Genomic DNA, 19059 nt, shown 5'->3' on the forward strand with positions numbered 1-19059 from the left:
CTACCTCCAAAGAATTTTTCCTTATGTAGTTTATCATATTAGAAACTAAAATGGACATATTTTACTGACTTAATTCATTTAAAATAATTCTAAACCCATTGCACACTCACTAATGATAGCACAAAATCATGAAAAATAATCATAATTTGTCAAAGAAATAGTGACATTTGTAGCACAATATTTTTTAAAGCCCTATATGGCTTAACAGCAAAAAATTTAAGTCTCATATCTGCTAACTAAATAGACCCTAAAAGGAGGTGTTGTTTTGGTTCTGTTGTAAGGCAGAAAAAATAGAGAAGCCACATTTTGAGAGGTCGAATCTAGGTATCCTTGTTAAAAGGCCAGTGAATGCATGGTAGACTCCTGTCTTAAAGACCCACAGCCAGCAAATACACAACACTTTTAGTGAACTGAGCCATGAAGGGCGGAGAGGAAAGAAAGCACAAAATTAATACTAACAAACCGATTCAGCTCCAATGCAGAGCTGAAGTGGGACACCATAGTGACCAGAGAAGACCCAGGAGTCAGGAGATAGGACACGAACATGGAGACCTGTGGCCTTGTGTAATGGCACTGGTCCAGGCTTAAGTAAGATCAGGCAGAGGCAGGGTCACAGGAAGCTCCCAGTCCCAGGCACTGGTATGAATGTCAAGAGTTTGTCCCTGCCTCCAAGGATTCAGGCATACCCATCAGCTTGGAGGTGAGGCTTCACCTTCCCCTACAATGAAGACAAGATGCCAGACCCTACCATCCACCATGTGGCCAAGATGGTGCTGGCCAGATCTGAACTCCCTGTTTCAGTTCAAGTACATGAAAAAATTCTAGACCCCCCCCCCCACAAACTAGGAAAAGAAGGATTCTGTGAGCCTTTTGTCCTCAGCTCACCCCTTGAGAACTGCTGTCCTAAACCTCAGAGCCTAAAATATCTGCTAGAGATCCAGCCATTATATCCACATCAAGGTGTGATTGCAGAGGAAAAGATAAAGGAAGAACTGACCCTCCAGTTAAGAATTCCTGGAAGGCATACACAGCATTCTCCAGCCAAAACTTTCACATAGCAACATTAGATTCAAAACAAATGTAGTGTTGGGGCAGCAATGCGGCTGAGCTAAAGCTTTCTTTTCAAAGATGGGGAGGAAGGCTACTGAGAAGCAATTAGTAGTCTATGCCACAGGAAGTTGAAGTTAAAAGCATTCCAATGACCCATACATTTGTAATGTTTCCATAGCTGCAGATGGTCAAAACACCCACAAGTAGCTTCTAGGATTCCCTGGTGAAGAAATGATTATTTACTTTGCTAGATGATTAGTCTGTGGTATTAGAGTGAATTTGAAAGCATCTGTAGAGGGGATAAGGTGTGGGGAAAAGTAAGAAAGACTTGGGTTCTCTTGACAAGTCCTAACCAGAATCATTTTTTGTAAAATGAAAAACCCCAGGAGAGGAACTGTCTCTATAATGACATTCTTCTATTTTTGAAAACCTTTGAATGACACTCAAAAAACAGCAGTCAAGGACAGAGTTTGTTGGGGTAAAAAGAATGTGAATAGGTTTTCTCTCAGCAAAGAGTAACACTCTAGTAGGTTCTCAGAGTCATGCAGAAAGTGTTAGGATGCAAGTTTGAAATTTATTTTGTACTAGCCATGGCACAAAACACTTTGAATGTATTATGAACTCATTTAGTCTTCCTAGAAATCTCAGTGGAGACACTATATCCATTTTTCCAAAAAGAAAATTGGAGCAGAGAGAAGTTAACTAACACATAAGGTCACACAGTTCATGGGACGTGGAGTTGGCTTCTATGTTCTGAAGTTACTAAACTATATGCACACATATTCTGAGATAGAGCTAAATCATGAGGAAGTCCTTTGGATGGGACACATATTCAGTAAATTTAACATGAAGGAGATTTAGATCAGCCCTACATTTCCTGCAAACAAAGGCTGCAGTTCATTTGCATGGACATTTTAGTTTTCCCTGTCTTCAACAGGAGATATTAGTTATTAATCTTTTTAAAAAGGGGGTCGTTGTCAATTGTTCAAGTGAGAGTTCTATGGAAGGAGTCTTTATCCACTAAGGTAAGTCTCCCACACTCAGCATACTTCCGTCAGTAACCAAAACATAGCCCCACATTCTCACTCACTCACAGCCTTCCATCATTAACCTGGTGGTGGCTATCCAATGTGTAAGCATCCAAGAGGAAATAATCAGCCTTGTGGGATCCACATTAATCACTCAAACCTTTTCAGCAGAGCGTACAAATTGATAGCCTGCAGGTGAAATTTTGCTTAAGGACATGCTTTATTTAACTCACTACATATATTTTTAAATTCATGGCTTAATCCCTAAAAATGGTTTCTCTCCTGTTTTTTTTTTCATTTTATTTTCATTTTGGTCAAGTTTCAAAATCCAGGATTTACATGAGAATCCAGAGGACTTAGTCCACACTTTATTCTCCCCAGTTCAACCTGGCCCCCACCATCCTGGCTTCATACACCTAGCCTCTTTAAGCAAATCCTTACTTGTCTGTCCCCTAAAGGCATTTGCATTTGTAACCGTCTTTACAGGTACTAAACTTTAAATCATATTAAACCACATATTCTATTGGAGCAGAGCCCGTTCTGAAATTACTCCACTTGCAATTTGCAGTTGGACTGATTATTCCCTCACAGTTTATCTCCACAGTAGGTTCTGCAATCAACAGAGACCCAGAAGGTAAGATGCTGAACTGCCTGCTGACAGAGAAAGCATGGGCAGAAATGATAGGAAAGGAAGAACAACAAAATGCCTAGATAAAAATCTGCCCTGTGGTCACCTATACTAGGAGGTAAAATATTTATCGGTGAATATTTTTTCTTTTTATTGTTATCTTTAAGTAATTGTACAAAGGATTTGTCCTTTGACAAAGTAATTTATGAATAGAATATGACTTGATCAATATGACCCCTTTCAACATTCTTATGCATCCCTCCCATGCCCACCCCTTCCCTCACTCTTCTTAATTTTGTAGGATATAAATTGGATCCTCGATTGTATTTTTCTGCTTTTCTCCTCTTCATCTGTATGCCCTTGCATTGACAAAGGCTGACAAAGGCGGCTGAATCTATAATAGTAATCACCCAATTCATCAATGCTGGTCACCAAGTATTTTTGACTCTCTGATGTCAAGCATATGGCTTCCAGTCCCTAAGAACTGGGTCAAGTTCATTGACTTCTGGTGAATGAACTGTGATCAGAACTGATCCCTACCACTTTAGGCAAGGTCACATAATTAGCAGAATTTTGACTTTCCAGAACAATTTTTCTCTGGCCTGGTGAGCAGCGGTGTTCATTCACTGGAAGCTCCGTGAACCTGGAGCCCTGAGTCATGAAAGGAACAGAGGCTTCTGCTAACCCGTGGCAGCTATGTTTCATATATAGGAAATAAAACTTCATTATTATAACACACTAAGTATTCTTCAGTTAGGTAGAGTGGGATTTTTTAAACTAATTTTAAATTTTTAACAGCAGTTCTAATTAAAACACTCACCAAATATTCATAACAAATACTAAGTTAAGATTTGGGAAAAAAAAAACTGACTTTAGTGCCTTGGGCCATACTCGATTTAGTTATGAAAATGTTTCATTTAGGCCTTATGTTTCCATGATTCACTGAGTGTAGTCTAGGTGCTTCTTCTAAAATCTCTGTTTGTCCAGTCTTTTTTCCTTTGCCATCACAATTGTCAGTAATAAAATTTTTGCTTTGTTTTCTTTTTGTAGACAATTTCTCACAATGTATTCCAGGGTGGCTTTGAACTCATAATCTTCCTGCTTCAGACTTTTGAGTGTTGTGAACACTGGCATGTCACCACATCTAGTATAACAGAGCCTGTCTTCTTGTCAGTCCTGGGGACTGAACTCAGGGCCTGGGTGCTGTCCCTGAGCTTCTTTTGCTCAAGGCTGGTGCTCTATCATTTGTGCCACAATGCCACTTTTGATTTTTTCTGAGTAGTTAATTAGAGGTAAAAGTCTTATGGACTTTTTTGCCCAGGCTGGCTTTGAATTGTGATCTTCCGATCTCAGCCTCTTGACTAGCTAGGATTATAGGTGTGAGACACCAGAGCCCTGCTGAGCTTTATCTTCTTGTTTAAGAAAAGAGATCCATCAAGCATTAGAGACACAGTGATCTCAGAAAGTGAATGAACAAGATCTTCCCAGAGCTACATTGTCTAGCATCATTATACTCATAATTCCAGCAAATGAAAGCTATTCCTTTCTCAGCTCTTAAGCACCTTGACACTGTGTGAACGTTAGCGTGTGCTGTGGTAACAGAGTTAGGAAATATCTAAGTCCCCCCACTCTTTCAAAAGATGCAGACCTGACAAATCTCTACAGGATGACTCATTTCTTACAGGTTTTCTCCTGTTTGTGTGTGTCTTAACACTACATCTTCCAATGAATTTATCTTTAAAACTAGGGATGATTTTTCTTATCATTGCTATCAATATTAAAAAAAAAATCTCTTTTAAGCTTATTTGTTTGAAAGTCCAAGAAATGACCTCCCCACTTGGAAACACATGATCTCATTTATCTCTGCAAAAACATCTGCCTGGATGGCTGAAGCTTTACTTCTTCTGGTTTTAGCCATGCATGATCTTTTAAAAAAATGTGAATTCTGGGAGGTTAATAGTGGTTTTAATATGTTGTTGGAGATGTTGATATCTAGTTAGCTCGTGCTTATTCACTTTTAATATAATGGTTTAAAGTATCTTAATAATTTCTTCATTGATGTTATGTAAACCAGACTATTCAGCTGTAGGCTTTGTTACACTTTATTTTTTTGTCAGTTGTGAATCTTGAACTGGGTGTTTGGGTTTTATTCGTGGGCTTTTTTTTCCCTCAAGACTAATGCTCTATCACTTTGAGCCACAAGCTACACTTCCATTTTTCTAATAGAGATAAGAGTCTCATGGACTTTCCTGCCAGGGCTGGCTGTTTGAACTGAAATCTTCAGATCTCAGCCTCCTGAGTAGCTAGGCTTACAGAAAAGAGCCACTAGTACCTGGCTTTTTGTTATGCTTTTAATCAATGAAGAAGTTATTGAGTGTTTTCTAGACTATGTCTTAACTCCCCAATGCAAGAGACTATGTCTTGTTCACCATCAATTTGTACAGCTGAGCTCAATGTTGCTAATAAAATTAATACCCAATATGCTTTAATAATTGCTATTCAAAGCACATGATAATGTAGACTAAGTAATACATGAAAGTCCTTGCGAGTTATGAGGTAATAACCTGATGGACTAGATAAAATAAATACATAATGAGTTCCGGGAAGATGGCGGAGGAGAAGCTGGAGGCTAAACAAGCTCTCCCATAGAAAGCAGTTTTAGAGTTCCAGTGAACAGTCCTAAGCCAGAGAATCACACCAAGTGTGCTATCACAGGACAGAGAGTTAAGCCAGAGAGGGAAAATCCAGGCAAGGAGACAGCTCTGAGCACTTGCCAGCAGCTACCACCGCCGCGGCAGCAGCGGTTGTGGTGGCGGCCGCGGCCATACCTGAATCACAGAGAGTCTGGGACGAAGGAGTCAGACGCAGTGGGCGAGTGGATTTTACTCAACGCCAGCAAGAAGTGACAAGGAGCAGACATCTTCATCCTGCAGTTCTAGGACCAGAGACAACCCAGAATCCAAGACTCGGTGTGATAGAAGCCTGACGTCCTCACTCCTTCTCAGGGAGCAGAGGAGGGAAGGCCACCCTTACCCCCCCCCCCCCCCCCAGTACCGGAGATCTCCATCTTGGATACCGACAAAGCTCGGCGAAGCTGCTAGCTCGAACTCAGGCCTTGGAATAAAACTAGAGTCATTTAGCAGGTCACAGGAGCCTAACCTGACCTGCCAGACTCAGCTACACCCAGGGAAAAGTCACCCAGCTCAGGCAACAGCCCTAGGAGTGGCTTTCTTCACTGGGTAATCAGAGCCAGAGGCTGCCCCTCCCTTTAGCAGCCTTGACAATCAATTGAAATTCAGTAAACAGAAACCCTGAGAATGGCTCCAGGCTGGGCTCTGTGAGTTTCTCACAAACTAGCCCCCAGGACAAGCTACTGTTTGCTGAAAGGCCTCAACTCTACCCAGAACCTAGCTGCGGGGAGCCGGGGCGAACGCAATTAGACTCCGCCCACTCCCTTGCAGCTTTGAGGTAAACAACTCCATATTAGGCAGTGCTTGGCGGGACGGTGGTTCCTGGCATGCGCGAGCCACGTAGAGTCCCCAGCCAATCCCGTGGCACTTGGTGATGGTGAAAGTCAGACGACCAATGGTAGAACGACACGTGTCCCTATTCCCTATATAAGCAGCCATTTTTTTGTGCGCTCTCTCTCGCGCTCAAGCTCTCCTACAAGTAAGAAGGCTCTCCAGTAAAGTGTGATCTGAGAAGACTCCTGGTGTGGTGGTCGTTCTTCCTCGCTGGTCGAGAAGGCGTTCGCCGCACCTAGCCTCATCACAGCATCTCCAAACTTGAGGAAAAAGCCATCTCCCTCTTTTGTGATACTCAAAGCAGATCTGCCTCCCACTGAACTAACCTGGGAGGAGGATCGCAAAATCCTGGGTAAAGCAGAGCATTTTTCTGCCTGTTCGAACAAACTGACTTAAGAAACCAACCAAACCACAGGACTACAAGCAGACCAGAGACTCCAACAAGAGGCTGGTTACGGACACAAGGGAGATACAGGATTTTTCCCACCCTCCCCAAAAAATCAAATAACTCTTCTTCTTCTTCTTCTTCTTCTTCTTCTTCTTCTTGTACCTTTTATAAAAACAAATTAATTTTCTTTTCTAAAACTTTTTTAATTTTTAATTTTTACCTTTTTTGAAAAAAATTGTTTTCTACTAACTTTTTTTTCCTCTTATAATTTTTATTTTAAGAATACATGTGTGTGTGCATTTTTCTTTCTTTTTTTAAAAATTTTCTTTTTGTTTTTTGTTTAGCTCTACTGAACTTCTGATCTTTTTTCTTCCTTTCTTATCTTTTTCACCTTTTCTTCTCTTTTGTTCTTCTTTATGTGACTTAATTGTTGTCCTGCACATCCTCAGATAAACCTGTAATTGACTAGTAGACCCTATCCCCTATTGTGTACACACTTAATTCACAAATTTATTACTCAACTCAAACCCTATAAGACTTAAATTCCTTAATAGCAGTACTACCTCTTTATACCTATATAATATTTTAAGTATTTTTAAAGTTTTTCACATCTCCTTTATATCCCTCCCCTTCTCTCATTATATTCACATTCTTCTCTGAATAGTTTGCATATTATTATTTTTTTTTTTCTAGTCAGTCGTGGGGCTTGAACTCTGAGCCTGGGCGCTGTCCCTCAGCTCTTCAGCTAAAGGCGAGCACTCTACCACTTGGGCTACAGTGCCACTTCCTGCATATTATTAATTTTTACTTTTCTATTTTTTCTGGTCTCTTTTATTTTCCCTTTCTCTTTCTTCTTTTTTCTCTCTCGCTCTACTTTCATCCTATCCAACCTATTTCCTGCTTTGAGATTAGGACTTAGTTAAGTTAACTCTCCCTGTTCCTTCCCACATCACTCTATTCCTATTTTTTGCCCACATGTCTCCCTAACCCTAATAATTTCTGGTTTTCCAAATTCTTCTTTGCAGTTCGTAGCCCATTAATATATAGTTGCTTGATGTTGAATAGATGTATCTGTTGAACTAGATTGTATCTGCAGACTATTGACTGTGCAAATTCAGACTTTGGTTGATGCTTGCCTTAAGATAGTGTTCTAGCACAAAACTGGTGTTATTTTCATCCCAATGGGCAAAGTAAGCCGGAAAAACACAAGAAAAATGGCAAGTCCGGAAATCTCAACTCCCACTTGTGATAATCAGGGGAAGGAACAGATAATGAATAATCCAGAGGAGAGTTCCCAAATAGCTCTACAAACACTGCTGGCAAACATGATAAATGAAAAGATTGAAAACATACAAAGGATCCTATATGAGCATGATAGGGAGAGAGAGGAGGCAAACAAAAGGTCAATGCAGGAAAAGATTGAAAACCTACAAAGGACTCTGTATGAGCATGATAGGGAGAGAGAGGAGGCAATCCAAAGGTTTATACAGGAGTATCATGAGTGGGAGGAAGCTACTCAAAAACTGATACAGGATTTGCGTGAGCAGCTTGAGAATCCTCAAAGAGAAAGGCAGGAATGGCATGAACAGGCTGAGAACACTCAAAGAGAACTACAGGAATGGCATGAACGGGAGTGGGAGAGAGCTAAGCAAAGAGTAATACAGGAATTGAGAGAGCAGGATGAGAATACACAAAGATCACTAAAGGCATTCATGGGATCCATTAACAAAGAGCTGAAGGAAGTCAGGGAAACCACAAAGGGAATGCTGAATGGAACCCAACAGAAGGAATGGGAGTCCAAGGAAACCATAACCAATCAACTAAGTGATTTGAGAACAAACACTGAACACCAAATTAAGGAAGTAAAGAAGTTCATACAAGATCTAAAACAAAGCTTCAACAAAGAACTTGAAGCCACCAAAGCTGACCAATTAGAAGGAAAAGAAATAAAAAACAAAGTAGACAGCAGGTTAGACCATGCAGAAGATTGAATCTCGGGGATTGAAGACACCCTAGATATTATAGAGAAAGAACGTACAACCATATAAGACAAGTCCAAGAAATATGATAGATCTATCCAACTCTTGGAAGACACCATCAGAAGGCCTAATCTAAGGATAATGGGTGTAGAGGAGCACCTAGAAACAGAAGTTAATGGTCTAGGAAATTTGTTTAACAGGATCCTAGCAGAGAACTTCCCAAACATACAAAAAGATAGGCCTATTCAGATACAAGAAGCTTTTAGAACTCCAAATAGACCAGACCAGATTAGGACATCCCACCGTCACATTATAATCCACACAGGATCAACTCAGACCAAGGAAGAGATCCTTAAAGCTGTCAAGGAGAAAAGATTAATCACCTATAAAGGGAAACCAATTAGAATCACTTCAGATTTCTCAGCAGAGACAATCAAAGCAAGAAGAGCCTGGAATGATGTATGCCATGCCCTAAAAACAAACAACTATCAACCAAAAATACTGTACCCAGCTAAACTCTCCTTCATAACTGAAGACCAAATAAAAACCTTCCATAGCAAAGTAAAATTGAAACAATACATCTCCACCAAACCAGCCCTACAAAAGATTCTTAAAGATGTCCTACACATAGAAAACCAACAAGACCACAATAAAGGCCAAGAAACTGCACGTAAACTGAGAATCCAATAACCATAGGAAGAACCCAGTTTTCACAGACCCCAAGAAGTTGGATAACATGGCAGGAACTCCCAAATACCTCTCAGTCCTTTCTATCAACATTAATGGACCTAACTCTCCAATTAAGCGACATAGACTGTCTAGTTGGATTAAAAAACAAGATCCTTCTATCTCCTGCCTTCAGAAGTCAAATCTTGCCCGTAAAAACAAACACATTTTCAATGTTAAAGGCTGGAACAAAATCTACCAAGCAAACGGCCCCCATAAACAGGCGGGAGCTGCAATCCTAATATCAGATAAAATAGACTTCAAATTAAAATTTGTGAAAAGAGATAAAGAAGGTCGCTACATTCTAATTAAGGGATCTCTCCTTCAGGAGGATATTACAATTCTAAATATCTATTCGTCAAACAATGGAACACCCAAATTTATCCAAGAAACACTACTTTCCCTCAAATCCCACATAGATCCAAAGACATTTATTGTTGGGGATTTTAACACACCACTCTCCCCACTAGATAGATCAACTCGGCAAAAACTCAACAGAGAAAATGCAGATCTAAACAGCTGCATAGATCAACTAGATTTAACAGACATCTACCGAATATTTCACCCAGCAGCATCAGAATACACGTTTTTCTCAGCAGCACATGGAACATTTTCTAAAATAGACCACATTTTAGGCCACAAAGCAAACTTGTCTAAATTCAGAAACATTGAAGTTATACCTTGCATTCTCTCTAAACACAAGGGAATAAAATTAGAACTCAACACCAAAAGCCACCAAAGAAAGTCCGGTAACACATGGAGGCTGAACAACACACTGCTGAATCACGAGTGGATCATGTAAGAGATTAGAAAGGAAATTCAAATGTTCATGCTATTCAACAAAAATGAACACACAAATTACCAGTTCCTCTGGGACACAGCAAAGGCAGTACTCATAGGCAAGTTTATAGCTCTGAGCTCCTACATCAACAAATTGGAGAGATCTGAAACCAACAATTTAATGACACATCTAAACCTCCTTGAAAAAGCAGCAAGATAAACCCCAATCCAGTAGACAGAAAGAAATAATTAAAATTAAATCCGAATTAAATTAATTAGAATCCAAAAAAACTATAGAAAGAATCAACAAAACAAAGAGTTGGTTCTTCGAAAAAATTAGCAAAATTTACAGACCCTCCACAAATCTTATCAGAAAAAGAAGAGAACACACCCAAATAAATAAGCTCAGAGATGAGAATGGAAACATCACCACGGAAACAACCAAGATTCAGAACATTATAAGGGAATACTTCTCAAAACTTTATGCTAATAATTTTGAGAACTTGACAGAAATGGACTTTTTCCTAGCAAATACTGACATGCCAAAACTAAACCAAGATGAATTAAACCATCTTAACAGGCCCATATCAAGCATTGAAATAGAAACAGGAATAAGAGACCTCCCAGCTAAGAAAAGTCCAGGACCAGATGGTTTTACAGCGGAATTCTACAAGGCCTTCAAAGCAGAGCTTACACCAATACTCTTCCAACTCTTCAATGAAATTGAAAGAGAAAGTTCACTACTGAACACATTCTATAAAGCCATCATAACCCTCATCCCAAAACCAGGCAGAGTCTCATCAAAGAAACAGAACTATAGACCCATTTCTTTGATGAACATTCATGCAAAACTTCTCAACAAAATTTTGGCCAATCGACTTCAACAATTCATCCAAAAAAATCATACACCACGATCAAACAGGATTCATTTCAGGGATGTAAAGCTGGTTCAAAATACGCAAATTAATTAATATTATTCATCACATCAACAGGAGCAAGGATAAGAACCACACGGTTATCTCAATAGATGCAGAAAAAGCATTTGACAAGATCCAGCACCCGTTTATGATGAAGGTTTTGGAAAAATTAGGAATCCATGGAACATTCCTAAATACAATAAAGGCTGTATATGACAAACCTACAGCCAGCATTATACTTAATGGTGCAAAACTAAAGCCATTTCCTCTTAACTCAGGAAAAAGACAAGGAAGTCCACTCTCTCCACTTCTCTTCAATCTAGTATTAGAATGCCTAGCTACAGCAATAAGACAAGATGCAAACATAAAGGGGATCCAAATAGGGAAAGAAGAAATAAAACTCTCCCTCTTTGCAGATGACATGATCTTGTATTTAAAGAATCCCATAGACTCCACTCCCAAATTACTCAAGCTGATTCAAAACTTTGGCAAAGTAGCAGGGTATAAAATTAACCCCCCAAATCAATGGTTTTTCTGTATGCCAACAATGAGAAAAGTGTGGCTGAAATTAGGAAAGCAACTCCATTTGTAATAGCCCCACAAAAAATAAAATACCTAGGAATTAACTTAACCAAAGAAGTGAAGGACCTCTATGATGAAAACTTTAAAATCTTGAAAAAGGAAATCAAAACAGAACTTAGAAAATGGCTAAAATTCCCATGCACCTGGATTGGAAAGATTAACATCGTGAAAATGGCAATACTTCCCAAGGCTATCTACAAATTCAATGCGATACCTATCAAAATTCCAACCTCATTCTTCAAGGAAATAGAAGAGGCAATCCAAAAATTCATATGGAACAATAAAAGACCCCGAATAACAAAAACGCTCCTCAACGGAAAGAACACTGCTGGAGGAGTATCAATACCAAATTTCAAACTCTACTATAAAGCCATAGTAATCAAAACAGCTTTGTACTGGCATAAGAACAGACCTCAGGACCAATGGAATAGAATTGAAAACCCAGAAATGAACCTACAGACCTATAGCCATCTAATCTTCAGTGAGGGAGCTAAAATAATAGAATGGAAGAAAGACAGCCTCTTCAGTAAATGGTGCTGGCAAAATTGGTTAACTACTTGTAGAAAACTAAAGCTAGATCCTTATATATCACCCTGCACCAGAATCAACTCCAAATGGATCAAACACCTCGGAGTCAAAGCAGACACTCTGAAAACATTGCAGGATGGAATAGGAGAAACCCTAGGTCTCCTTGGCTCAGGCCAAAATTTTCTGAATAGAGACCCGGAAGCACAACAAATCAAAGAAAGGTTGGACAAATGGGATTGCATAAGGTTGCAGAGCTTCTGCAGGGCAAATGACATAGCTAGCAAGATCAATAGAAAGCCCACCGATTGGGAGAAGATCTTTACTAGCCATACAACGGACAAGGGTCTCATATCTAAAATATACTTGGAACTCAAAAAATTAAATCCTCAAAGAAACAACTGCCCAATAAATAAGTGGGCTAAAGACTTAAAGAGAAACTTCTCTGAAGAAAAAAGAAGGATGGCTAATAGACACATGAAGAAATGCTCAACCTCCCTAGCCATAAAAGAAATTCAAATCAATCAAAACAACATTGAGATTCCACCTCACCCCAGTTAGAATGGCAAAAATCAAGAACTCTAACAACAACAGATGCTGGAGGAGATGTGGACAGAAGGGAACCTTACTGCATTGTTGGTGGGAGTGTAAACTTGTTCAAACACTTTGGAAAGCAGTATGGAGGTTCCTCAAAAGACTTCACATAGAGCTCCCCGATGACCCAGAAATCCCACTTTTGGGCATTTACCCAAATGTTTACAAACAAGACCACACTAAAGCTACCAGCACAACTATGTTTATTGCAGCATTATGTACCATAGCTAAGATATGGAATCAACCTAGATGCCCCTCAGTATATGAATTGATCAAGAAAATGTGGTATATATACACAATGTAATTCTATGCCTCCATCAGAAAGAATGGCATTGCCCCATTTGTTTGGAAATGGAAAGGCTTGGAAAAAATTATATTAAGTGAAATATGCCAAGCCCAAAGAAACATAGGTCCCATGGTTTCCCTTATTTGCAATATCTAGTTTATGTATGAGTCAAGCAGAAAAGGTCAGATAATGTGATGTTAGGAAAATGAACCCTTAGATATGTATTTAACTGTCTTTTTCTTTCATGCATTTGTTTCTAACCCATTTATAAGATTACTTCTTTGTTGCTTTGTTTGTCCCTCCCCCACAGTATAACCCCTGCTTTTACTATATTAGATATCGGTATAATTTGTGGAGGAGAAGGGGAAAAACAAGTCGTTTAAGGATACAGGTGGACCCATTGCAACAATGAGAAGTACAAGTTGTCATGTCGAAAACGAACTTTACAACTTTGTGCGGGGGTCGGGTGGTGGGAGGGTGGGAAGATTGGGTGGGGGGACGGTTGGAGGCTGGGAAGGGATGTGAAGGCTAAACAAAGGAGGAGGCTGCAATGCTTGATAAGAAATGTACTCATTATCTTACCCATGTAATTGTAACCCCTCTGTACAGTATGTTCACAAAAAATTAAAAAAAATAAAAAAATTAAAAAACCAATAAAAATAAAATAAAATAAATATGTAACTTAGTTGAAGAAAACACCATTTACTGAAAAGCATGAGGCAAAAGGGCAGGATGTGTGGTGGGTTGCATAAATAATGAAGGAATTGTGAGTTCTTGGGTTTTACTGACTTCCAACTAACAATGAGACTGTGGGAAAATCGTTTAATGTTAGGCATCTGGACCTTCAACTATTAACAGGAAGGAATTCACAAGACAATTAGAATTTTTTTGGAATTGGGGCTCATGATTGCATTCTTAAAAGTTTCAAACAATGTCAATAAAGGAAACTTCCCAACTGTGCCAGCTGCAGCCCAAAGGTTTTGGTGTTGGCTTACATTTCCATTTCTCCTAGAGTACTTTCTAATTTCTTTAGGATTCCTTTCTTTGATCTGTTGATTATTGGGAGGAGGTTGTTTAATTTCTATGCATTTGTGGATTTCCCATATTTCCTTTCATATTTTATTTCTAAATTCATCCCATTGCGATTGAGAAAAAAAATCACACTTTGTGCTTTTTAAATTTGTGGAGACTTATTTTATCAGCTAACATATGGTCTGCCCTAAGCAATGTACCATGTATCCTTGAGAAAAATGTTCTGCTTTTGGGTGGAGTTTCTACTGTCTCTTTTAGGTAGAGTTGGTATATAATGTTCAAGTGTTCTACTTACTCTTTTTTTTTTTCATTTTAATTCATCCTTTATTGACATAAACTTCCCTAAGATTTTATAGTCTTTTCTGAAAAAAGGAAAGTTATTTTATCATGGTAGAAATGGACTGATTAAGACCTCTTTCTCACTTCATAAGCACTATACTGCATAAGAGTAGAGATCAACATTCTTATCCCTTTTCTGATCTTAAAGTGATATCTCAATTTTTCCCACTTAGAATAATGTTACCAATAAATTTGTTATGTTTTGCCTTTAGCATGTTGATATATCTTTTTCTCTTCCCAGTGTCTTCAGAGCTTTCATCATGAAGAGGATTTTTTTTGTCAAAAGTTTTTTTCTGAATTTATTAAGGTGATCACATCATTTTTGTCCATGATTGTTTTTATATGCTATTTTGTTAGTAAGTTTTTTATTGTGAAAATACTGTACAGAGGGGTTACAGTAATGAGCAAGGTAATAAGTACATTTCTTATCAAGCATTGTTGCCTCCTCCTTTGTCTTTCCCCTACCATCCCTTCCCTCCCTACCTCCAACACCTACCTCCCTTCTTTCCCTCCCCTCTTTTTTGTCTTCAAAAATTTCTGATATTAGTATAGCCATCCCAGCTCTCTTTTGACTAATATATGCTATCTTTTTTTTTCATTCATTTACCTATAGCCTTTTGAGTTTCTGAATCTACAGGATGTCTCTAATAGTATATAGCTGGAGATTTTAATCTCTTTTTTGATAGAACTAAGGTTTAAATTTAGGGCATTATGTTTACTAATCAATCATTCAAGCACTCTGCTACATGACCCATGCCCTGTTTTGCTTTATTTTATTTTTTTTTTCAGATAAAACCTCACACTTTTGCAGCCTTGGATTGTGATCCTTCAACTTCTGTAATTTCAAAGAATATGAACCACCATGCCTGGCCCCAGTCATGGGTTTTAACATTTTTACTATGCCAAACATTGTCTTTTGGTTGGGCTGTTTATTTCATTTATATTTACTGTAACAGTAAAGTAGGATTTATACCTATCATTTTCTTATTGCTATATATAGAGAGAGAGATAGATACTTATATATGTATATATTTTATTTATATATCATCCTATTTGTCTATTTCTTCATTACTTCCTTCTTACTACTTAAATTTCCTTTGCTAAATATTTTGGGGTCATTATCTTAGTGGTTGTCTTGAGTATTACAATTAACAACTTAATTTAAATTGTCTAGTTTGGATTATTAGCAGCTTGATTTTAATAGTATGTGAAAACCTATCCTTTAAAATCCCACTACTTAGGAGGCTGAGATCTGAAGATCATGGCTCAAAGCCATCCCGGGCAGGAAAGTCCGTGAGACTCTTATCTCCAATAACCCACTAGAAAACTGGAAGTAGCACTGTGGCTCAAGTGGTAGAGTGCTAGCCTTGAGCTGAAGAGCTGAGGGACAGCGCCCAAGCCCCGAGTTCAAGCCCCACAACCGACAAAAAACATCCCATTGTTCTATTATTGTCATGAAAAATAAATCTTATAAAATTTGTGTCCTTCAATTCAGATTTATTTTTATGCAACCATTCTTTAAATCACATAGGGAGAAAAACTGTCATAAGTTAAAATCATTAATGCTATTTTTTAACATCTAAGAATGTATTAATTTCTTTTTCATTTTAGTAATAGTGCTTCATCTAATATGAAATTTCTGATTAACAGTTCTTTAAGAATTTTGAATATGTTTTCTTAGTTTTGGTTTCTGATAAAACAAAAAAGGCTCTATTTCATTAAGAATTCTTGCATGTGGAGAGCCACTATGTTTTACTTCTTTCTTCTATATCTGTTTTGTTTTTTTGTCTTCAGAGACTTTGATTATGCTATGATTACTGGTGAATCTCCTTGAGTTTGTTGAACTTCTTAGATGTTTACATAAATATTTTTCATCACATTTAGGACATTTTCAGCCATTATTTCTGCACATTTCTCTATCTTTTAGTCTTCTTGGATTACTGTTAAACATCTGTTCATATGCTTGGGTATGTTCCAGCATTCTCTGAGGTTTCGTTCATACTTTTATACTTCTACTCCTTGTATGAGATAATATTGGTTGACCTGTCTTCAAGTTTTCTAATTATTCTGCTTGATGAAATCAGCTGTTGAATTCTTTTGTAAAATTTAGATCTATTTTGCTTTTATACTCCAGAATATCTATTTGATTGCTTTTCATAATTTCTATATTTTATTGTTTCCACTGGCTCTTTAAGACATTTAAATTAATGGTGATTGATTGACTGATTGACTTTTGCAGTGACAGTATCAAATGTAGATCTTTACACATGCTAGACAGTGCTCTACTCCTAAGCCATCACCCCAATCTAAAAAAGATTATTTAAATCTTTGTCTAATAAAGTCTAAAAATATAAGTTGCCTCAGAGTAGATTCTATACATTGTTATTAACTAGAGTCACCATGTGTGCAATAGATTTGTGATCCTGACTCTTCAATTTATTACTGAAATTTTATGTGCTTTCATCAGTATCTTACCAAGAATTTCTAGTCCCTCCATCCTTTCAAGAAACATGAGTAATGTCATTATACTTCTGACCACTGAACAAAAGCAAAAGTCCAAGGCTTTCTGTGACTTCTGGAAAAATCTTGCTTTTAAGACAAACCTGTTTATCCTTAATTTTCTATTGATGACTACCTAAAATGCAGAAGAAACAAGGTGTATATGAAGTGTTGTCATTAAAACAAAGACCTGTGAAAAGGAGTTAGACTAGAAAGATAAAAAGAATGTGGATTTCCCCATCTTTTGTAACAGGATAGAACTGAAATGTTCTTGTATGTGAGGAAAAGAAATCTTTCTTCCATTAAGTTACTATTTTTCAGATTTCTGTTACATGCTGCAAAATACAATCATTATTTTACCTATTATTTTTGAACACCACATTTTTCATGTACTAAGTTCTCAGATATGTGATTTTCCTTTTGTATTCTTAAACTGTCTCACTGATTCTAAAAATATGTTTATATGCTAAAAATCACACCATTTTAATGGATATAGATTTTTAGTATGTTTTTCAATCTGTTAGAGCAATACCTCTTTGTTCTTTTTGTTTAAGTCTTAGTTATTTTTGTCAAATTTCACTTCCAAGTGAATTTTAGAACATGCTTGTTGTTTCATGAAAACGAGTTGAATTTTTATTAGGATCGTGTTGGAATTATGGATTCATGTGGAAAGAATTGTAAGTTTAACATGTTCATGATTTCCATCTAGAAAGAGAGAGTAATTCTCACTTATTCATCTCTTCTTTATATCCTTTAGGAGATTTTAGTTTTATTTACATTCTTGTTAGATTTACTGTTAGGTGCCCTGTTTGTGATTGCTATTACTAGTGGACATTTTTCTCACTGTACTGTTAAATTCATTTTTATTTTCTAATAAAGCCATTTTTAAATTCTTGATTTTGGCACTTAGCCGTGTAGACAGACCTTTTATTTCAGCTTTTCAGCTCAAAAAGTGGGAGAATTTTGTAACTGGAAGAAGTCTCTGTTTGGTCCAAGGACAAGCTTCATGGAAAGAATAAGACATCATTGTCACTCTTGTTTAGGCTTGTTTGGTGACACTATCTTAAGTCTGTTTAATTTTGGAATCAAGAGTCTTAGAGTCCCTTCAGACACCTGTGCATTTCCGTATTGTTTCAGCTTTACAATTATTTCCAAAGGTATATGCCTTAACAAACTGAGGAAGAATGACCATAAAACATTCCCAAACATCTGAAGTATTGTTCATGGTTTTATAAAGGTAGTCAATGTCCTTCTTCATTCTCACAGCTAAAAGTTTAATTCATACTTCCTTCTGATTGAATATATTCAAAGGCCATAGCCAAGGTTTGTATTAAACTTTCTAGAGGTTTACCTACTGAATTAAAATTGACCTTTGAGTATCTCTGAAAGTCAAGAGGCTTCATCATCTTTTCTACAAAATCCTCACTCATCTTCCCAAGTTCCTAAGAAACTGTTCTATTATTGTCAATGTTTTCAAATATTGACATTCAGCCCACATGTTTACTCCATATATATATTCATGGGAATATATATTATACTTATTATATTAATGGACCAAGAAGTTATCAAACCTAAACTTCCACTATAAAAATCTGATGCATACATTTTCACATCTGGAAAATTTTGGTTCTTTCATTCTCATTAACAGAGAAGGAAGGAAAGAAAGTCTCTACTTGTGAAATAGACAAATATGTAAAAATTTTTCCTGAAAATTTAACAGTATCTTTGGTGGACATGGCTTTAGGATCAAGAAGCTTGTGTGAAAACCAGGCCCATCACTTCCTATCTACACCATTTCTGGATCTATTCTCAAGTAAGTCTAATTTTCCACTCTCAAGTTTTGAAAATAAAGTGAGATGACAAGATAAGCATGTAAACTGTAAAGTGAATTGTTGAATACTTCTCCCTCTTGTCTGCTACATATATACAGGGAAATGAAAAAACAAAAACAAAAACAAATAGTCTTGCTACATGAGAAAATGATGCTTAAGCATGCTGAGAACCTTAACAATATATAATTAAAGTGAAACTCATAAATTCATAATAAAATATTGATGAAGATGCTCAAAAACAAGCCATAAAATATTAAATGCAAAGGAGTTAGCATTGTTTTGAAGTTTGAACAAGTGGCATAAAAGAATCTGAAGAAAACCAACCGTGACAGCATGACTGAATCAAATGC

This window comes from Dipodomys merriami, unplaced genomic scaffold (genome assembly GCF_024711535.1).
Source record: "Dipodomys merriami isolate MVZ:Mamm:240054 unplaced genomic scaffold, mDipMer1.0.p SCAF_1, whole genome shotgun sequence".
NCBI classification, from domain to species: Eukaryota; Metazoa; Chordata; class Mammalia; order Rodentia; family Heteromyidae; genus Dipodomys; species Dipodomys merriami.